This window comes from Sciurus vulgaris (genome assembly GCF_902686455.1).
Source record: "Sciurus vulgaris genome assembly, chromosome: 8".
In the NCBI taxonomy this organism is placed as follows: Eukaryota; Metazoa; Chordata; class Mammalia; order Rodentia; family Sciuridae; genus Sciurus; species Sciurus vulgaris.
Window position 1 is genome coordinate 130,180,651 of NC_136468.1, and position 6,589 is coordinate 130,187,239.

At 42.8% G+C, this 6,589-nt stretch overlaps 1 pseudogene across 1 annotated transcript; it reads right to left on the reverse strand.

Annotated features, from left to right (window-relative positions):
• Positions 1-3,806: 3,806 nt before the first annotated feature.
• Positions 3,807-5,463, reverse strand: LOC306667857 (leucine-rich repeat-containing protein 57-like; annotated as a pseudogene). Its single transcript has one exon. The product of its transcript is annotated as a leucine-rich repeat-containing protein 57-like (transcript).
• Positions 5,464-6,589: the final 1,126 nt, after the last annotated feature.

A 6,589-nucleotide genomic window follows, 5' to 3' on the forward strand; every position in this document is an offset into this window, starting at 1 on the left:
AACCAGCATCATCTTGCCTGTCATGTGGATGAACAACCTTTACTGCAGCTCCTCCAGCTCCTGTCAGCCTTCAGATGACTACAGAGTCATCTTGACTACGAGATGGTCAACACCTTGACCACAAGACCACATGACATTTCCTTAAGCAGAACCACTCGGCCAAGCCAAATGTTTGTGGGTCCCAAAATTTTGACCCACAGAAAATGTGAGAGGTAATAAATGATTAATACTGCTTTAAACCAGCAAGTTTTAAGAGTGATATAATTGATAACTAGTATAAGTGATAATAATCACCATGAAAATACACATTTCTGCAGCATATAAAATTTCCCCATCCATTTATTCACTTATGAAATTGCTTCAGGCACACCAAGAGTGTACGTGGGTGTGTTCACGTGTGTGAGACTCCTCCAGCTTGTGTGCATGCAGGTGATGGGGGTGGGATCAGAGGCATCCAGACGCCGAGCAATGTATATCATTATTCAAATTACAGTCAGAGTCACCCTTAAATTACACTGGTGTCTCTTATCAGAAATTGTTTCCTATAGTATAATATGCTGCAATAAGTGGACATTAATTAATGCTAAATTACAGTGGAATTGATATTATATCCACATGAATACCAAATGACTCCATTATGAATAATATAATTACAATAAATACTAAAGAACCTGAATGTGGTTTGTCACTCTTTATAAAGTGTTGACAACCACATATGCCCTTAAATTAATATAAACTTTTAACTGCGATGACCACGTAGAGAACCTCTGATTACTGCACTTCAGAACGTCAGCCAGAGTCCCGGCAAAGGAGGTGGAAGCTGGGTGCCCACTCCTCCTGCAAGTCTGATTTATCCTGTGACAGACACTCTCTCAGCTCAGAATGGCATTCAGCTCTGTTCTCTCAGCCCTGCCATGTGTGGCTCCTTCGCTCAGCTGAGGTCTTAAGAAATCCATGCACAACTCAGCTGGAGCCTCTTACTTTGGTGGGTGGTCACTTTGTCTTCAGAGGGAAAATCCTTAACCCTATCCACTTCCCACTTAAAAGATTTCAAAATGCCCCAGTGGGATTCTTTTTTTTTTTTTTTTTTTTCTCCTTCCTACAAGGCAAAACAGAGTGAGAACAGTCTAAGGTGTTAATCTTGATAATTAGGCCACAAAAGCAATTAGAGGTCTAAAAACCTTAAGGCTCAGAAAGTGATTTTTTTTTTGTTTATTTGCTTACCTTATTAAGTTAAATATCTGTGTGAATTAATTGCTCATGAACATGAAGACTCAGTAAGAACAGGCTTAATGAACAGCCATGTCAATTGCATTTTAGAGGGTCCCAAATCATCGAAGATTGCAAGCCAACTTACTATTCAAAATTACTTTTCTGCCCAATTTTCAGTTTTCAAAGCAGTAAATTATTTACATTTATTGTGCTTATTTAAGCACTGAAATGACTATGAATGGAGTACAGGCACATTTTAAAAACAGAACCATTACACAACCCTACTGCTAGAAATTCCAGTTATTTCCCCCTGAAGACTGCTTCTTCCTACTTTTCTAATCTCTCTTTTACAACAATTCATGAAGATGGGCATTATTACATTAAACATTATTCTTTATTATTTAACATGCTTTAAGAGGCAGAGCCCCAGAAGCCAGGTTGCACACACCAAGAAGGGTCTCTTCAACACTCAGGCAATTGCCTGAGCCTGAGTGCTTAAATCCAGAATGAAACCATGCAGTCCTCACTGGGAACATGTAAAAGGTGCTTTCCACCACTAGTCACCTCATAAACAGTACTGTTTGAAGAGCTCTATTATACTAATTATTGTATTTGGAAATGATCTTTAGTATATTTATTTCCTCTAAGAGTTATTAATTCAAAATCAGTGACCATGATTTTAAAAAATACACAGCCACTCTCACAAACAAATCCACTGTCTTAAGTTGCATGTCAATGCACAGAGAGCAGCATGTGCCAGGCCCTCCTGAGGTGCTTGCACGTTCTCTGAGTATCCCAGCTACATTGCTACACAGCCAGTTGACCACTGCCAAACCCAGAGATGGTCCAGATTCATCAGACCAAGGTGAAGAGCACATAACCAAAGGCACATGAAGGGAATAATAGATGACAGACTGATGGCAGCTGGGAAGGAAAAACAGAAAGGAAAGAGAATGGAAGTAGGATCCTTGGCCAGAGAGGGGGAGAGTCTGAGTGGCTCTGCCTGCTAGACGAGGATCCAACAGCAGATTCAGGTCCTTCCCTTCCATTCTTTCAGACAAGGGCAGTAAAACTTTCCTGCATTTTCAAACACAGACTGAGGCTCTACAGCAGGTTCCTCTGTGGGCTGCATGCATTTACATGCGTAATACAGCATGTGTGTGCTTGATCTCACTGCAGTTCTTCCTTAAGTAGCAAGAAATAAGGGTATTTTTCAAAAGCGATCTCAAAGGATGTGTGTGTCTGAGTATGTGTGTGTGCTTGTGTGGGCACATGCACATGGCCACACCAAAGCTGCCACATTTAGTATTCGACTTAACCATTTGAGTGTATTTTCCCAAGTGATACCAGGGGCAGCATAACATCTACTGTTAAAAAGCCCCATGTTCTTCATAAGAGGGTATATGGAGTAAACATTACAATAGCAGTAATGATCTAATTAAAAGAATCAGACATACTTAAAAGAATCCCTTCTTTTGGGAGAAGGAGGAAGAAAAATCAATGATGCAATCTATAGTCCAGAACCAGGTGAAGGCTTTTTCTGTGATCAATAGCAGGGTATCTAGTACATGACTGAAGTCCTCTGGTCTTTGTTACTTAATATGATGCAGAAGATCAAAGATGTGTGCAGTATGTGTTCCAGCTGAGCTGCTGTCATATGTTAAGCCTTTTTTTAAAGTTGGCTGTCATTCAGCCTTACTCCCAATGAACAGTGTTTCCATGAAACTAAGCATGTCCTCGAATCTGGCTGGGGTCTGGTGTGGCATTTTCCTGAAGCAACCTGAATGTGGCCATGAATCACATCTTTGCCTCCAGGTTTGCAGAGCACTGAGCCAAGTGCAGACTCCCATGTCCCCACCACAGGTTGAGAAACCCTGTGCTGTGGGGCAGGAGGGATGCCCTGGGAAGAAAGGGGACGTGGTCACTCTGGCTGGTTGTTTCTGTGAGTGGGAGGCATGGGTCGGCTTGCACTTGAAGGATGCTGTGCTTCAGTGACTGCTCTCCTTTCACCCACCTCCCCAGCCTTGAAGTCTGACCTGCATCCCAGGCTTGAGATGCGGTGGGACAGAACTGTGGCAGATAGGAATGGAGCAGGAGGCCGAGGTGGGAGTCTCCACTGTGACCTGGAAGCCATCCCTCCGGAGGCCACAGGGGGAAGCTGTGCCTCTGCTCAGGGCTGCTGGAGCCCATTGGGGAGGAGAGGGATGAAAACACACTATAGTGGAGCAGCAGTGGAAGGGGAAAAGTGGGTTTTATACGTTCCTGAATTTTATGACTGCTGCAACAGTGGAATGTCCACTCAATCTGTTATGAAGTTAGCACAGAAAACATGCACTGGGCATATTAAGTACAAGACGAAATGGTGCAGTGAATATTTATTAGCAAAAATATAGGTTCTCAAAAACAGAAATAAAACAGGGTAATAGATGAAGGGGAGAATAGATTTAACACTGAAATAAATAGAAAAGGTGCAAAGAAAAGGCAAAATATAGTGTTCAAACAAAGCTGTGAATTGGGTCCAGATTTAATGCTCCCCTAGGGAAAGAAAGGTTGGACGGACTATTGGAATTGAGATACTACTTTTTTTTTTCATTAAAAATTCTTTTATTTAGTATATTCTCTCACTCAGAGAATAAACTTGATAAACATAACTTGTTTTAAAATACCGTAGCAATTTTTTAAGGTAATTTGATTAGTAGAGTTATAAATACAAAAAGGGGGAAGATTACAGAAAAAAGACATAATTTTTAACAAAGCTTCAGGAAAATCTTGATTATTGAAATCACTTTTAAATCATATAAGTGTTGCATATACATTTTTAGCTCTTTAGAGCCCTCAATCAATAAGGCATGTGCACTAGTAAAGGATTTGCTACTGCAGCCTTGGGGAACATCTCTTAGTGTTGTGTTGGTGCTTCTCTAACAAAGCACAGTTTAATCAAGACAGTTATGAACTTATGTGCATCCTAAATTCTAAGTATAGACAGCTAAACTTACGGACTAGAATAAAACAATAAATCCTTAAAGTAACCATAGCAACTCAAATATGAATTTGATAAAAATATAAAGTGTTTACACATAGGTGGAATGACAACTGACTTTTATGGAAGCTCACACTTTGAAACTAAACATAATCTCAAGCTGTGGTGTGGAGCTATTCTGTTACCAGGCAGCACCCCCTCACCATATAAATAGCAACTAGCTACTGGTTTCTTAAAGCCAAACTAATGGTGGTTTTGCAGATCAGCATTGTCCATTGCCCTATCCATGTCTCAAAATGGAGGACTCTTCCTGTCTCCTGACTCCTTTTCCTTTTAGCTTGTTTGAGATAGCCATGAAAAGGAAAAAAGATCATTGAGTGAAACATAATCTCCTGGAGTGTCATCTCCTTACTGCAGATATCCTTTGACAACAACAGGAGTCTTTGCTTCAGCCAGATTCCAACAATTCCATGTCATTGTCCAGTAAGGTTCCCATGGTCCTGGAGAACATCATGCAAACTTCTTCTTGGTGGCTGTGAACCTCTCCATGTACTTATCATAGCCTTTCAGTTCCCGAAGTTTCTTTATTTCAAAAAGATTGCCTTCCACAGCAAGCAGACAGATCTGGGAATCGCTGAGGATACTCTGTGGAAGCATGCTGAGCTCAAGACAGTTCTCTTCCAGGCGAAGAACTGGTTCTGGTTGAGATTGAGTTCGATGACCTGCAGCTCCCTCACAATGTCAGGTATACTCCGAATCTGGTTCTTAGAGAGATCTACCACATCCAGGTGCCGTAGGCTACAAAGTTGGGGTGGTAGTGCTCCCAGTTGGTTCCCAGATAGGCTCAGGGTCTTGAGGGCAGAAAGCTGCCCAAAGGTAGATGGCAGCTCTCTCAGATGATTGTTGTTTAGGCTTAGAGTCTCTAGTTTCTTTAGATTGCATAACTCATCAGGTAGAACAGTTAGTTTGTTGTTGTTCAGGGAGAGGATATTCAACAAAGTGAACTTCCCTATCAGCAGAGTCGGTAGGCTCTCTATCTTGTTGTTGGACAAGTCGATGGTCCTAAGGTTGCTCGTCAGTTTCTGCAACTCTGAGGGGAACTCGGTCAGACCACGGTCCTTAAGCTGAAAGACACCAGTTTTCTGCGCTGTTTCTACATGAGTGCGGAGAGCACTGTTTCCCATCCTACCACCAAGACTCAGGTCCCTCCTACAGCTCAGTAGAGAAGTCTCAGTAGGTGAAGACCAGACACCCGCGCTAGCCTGGGATGCACTCCCAGGGCTTCCGCCTGGGCGGGAACGCCCTGTGATGTCATCCGAGATACTACTTTTAGTATACAGTCCCTGTAATGCTGTCAGCTTTATTTCCTTTGACAAATGTGAAATAAAATTTGTCAAAGTTAGGGCTTGGTAAGTTGTCTATTGAAAATTCAATTGGTAATAACTAGTACAGCCTAGCACTCTGGACATTTTTAAAGGAGAGGGATGTTTAAGATGCCAGGGTTAGGGGGAGCAGTCATTCATATTGTATTTCACTTTTTAAAAATTTAGCAGTTGACTTAGGCAACTGGATTTCTGGGTTTCCTATTAGCTGGGTTCACTGTTGGAAGGCAGTAATTTAAAACACATCTCCATGATAACTCCAGTAATATCGTAAGTTTGAAAATATTCCAGTGTCGAAATGGAGGGGCCCCCATTGTCTCCCTTGGCATGGGGGACATGCACCCTGAGGATGCTCTTCATCCAGCAGTGCAGAGGTCCACAGAGCAGGAGGTGGAGAGACTGCCACTCTCAACCCTCTCTGCAGACCCCCGACCTGGCTTCTCCTTGGCCCCTGAATCTGATACCTTAAGAGTGCAAACAGTGATTTATCTGGAATGTTTAATAACAGACTTTTTTGTCTTCACAATTTGTCACTCTGTGACCTTAGCGTTTCCCTTGCTGGGGCACTGTGGATTTGTTAAGGAGACTCTGGGAAGCCACTTCTCTCCCCAGCTTCCCCGAGGTTCCCAGGCACACCCCTCACCTCTGTGTGCTTGGGAACAAAGCCACATTTAAGAAAATACAGGTTTCTGCCTTCCTGCAGACACCCAAGGATCTCCAACTTTCTCCACCTCCTTCTGCCTCTCTCTCTCCCCCACCCTGACCTCTGATGCCTCTAATACGTGCTAAGTGTAATTGGAAAATCAAAACACTTGCTGCGTTTTCAGCTTCTTTATAGGAAATGGAATCCAGTATCTCCCTACTGGCTCTGTGTGCTTTCAGCATGGACAGCCGGGCACTTGGTCCTGCTCTCCAAAGGGCAGTCCAGGGCGGCTGGAAATTTCCAAAAGTCCCGGAGCCATGGACTCTGACATGCAGTGGCTGCTCTTGGGGAGCAGTCCCTGCATTTAGAAGA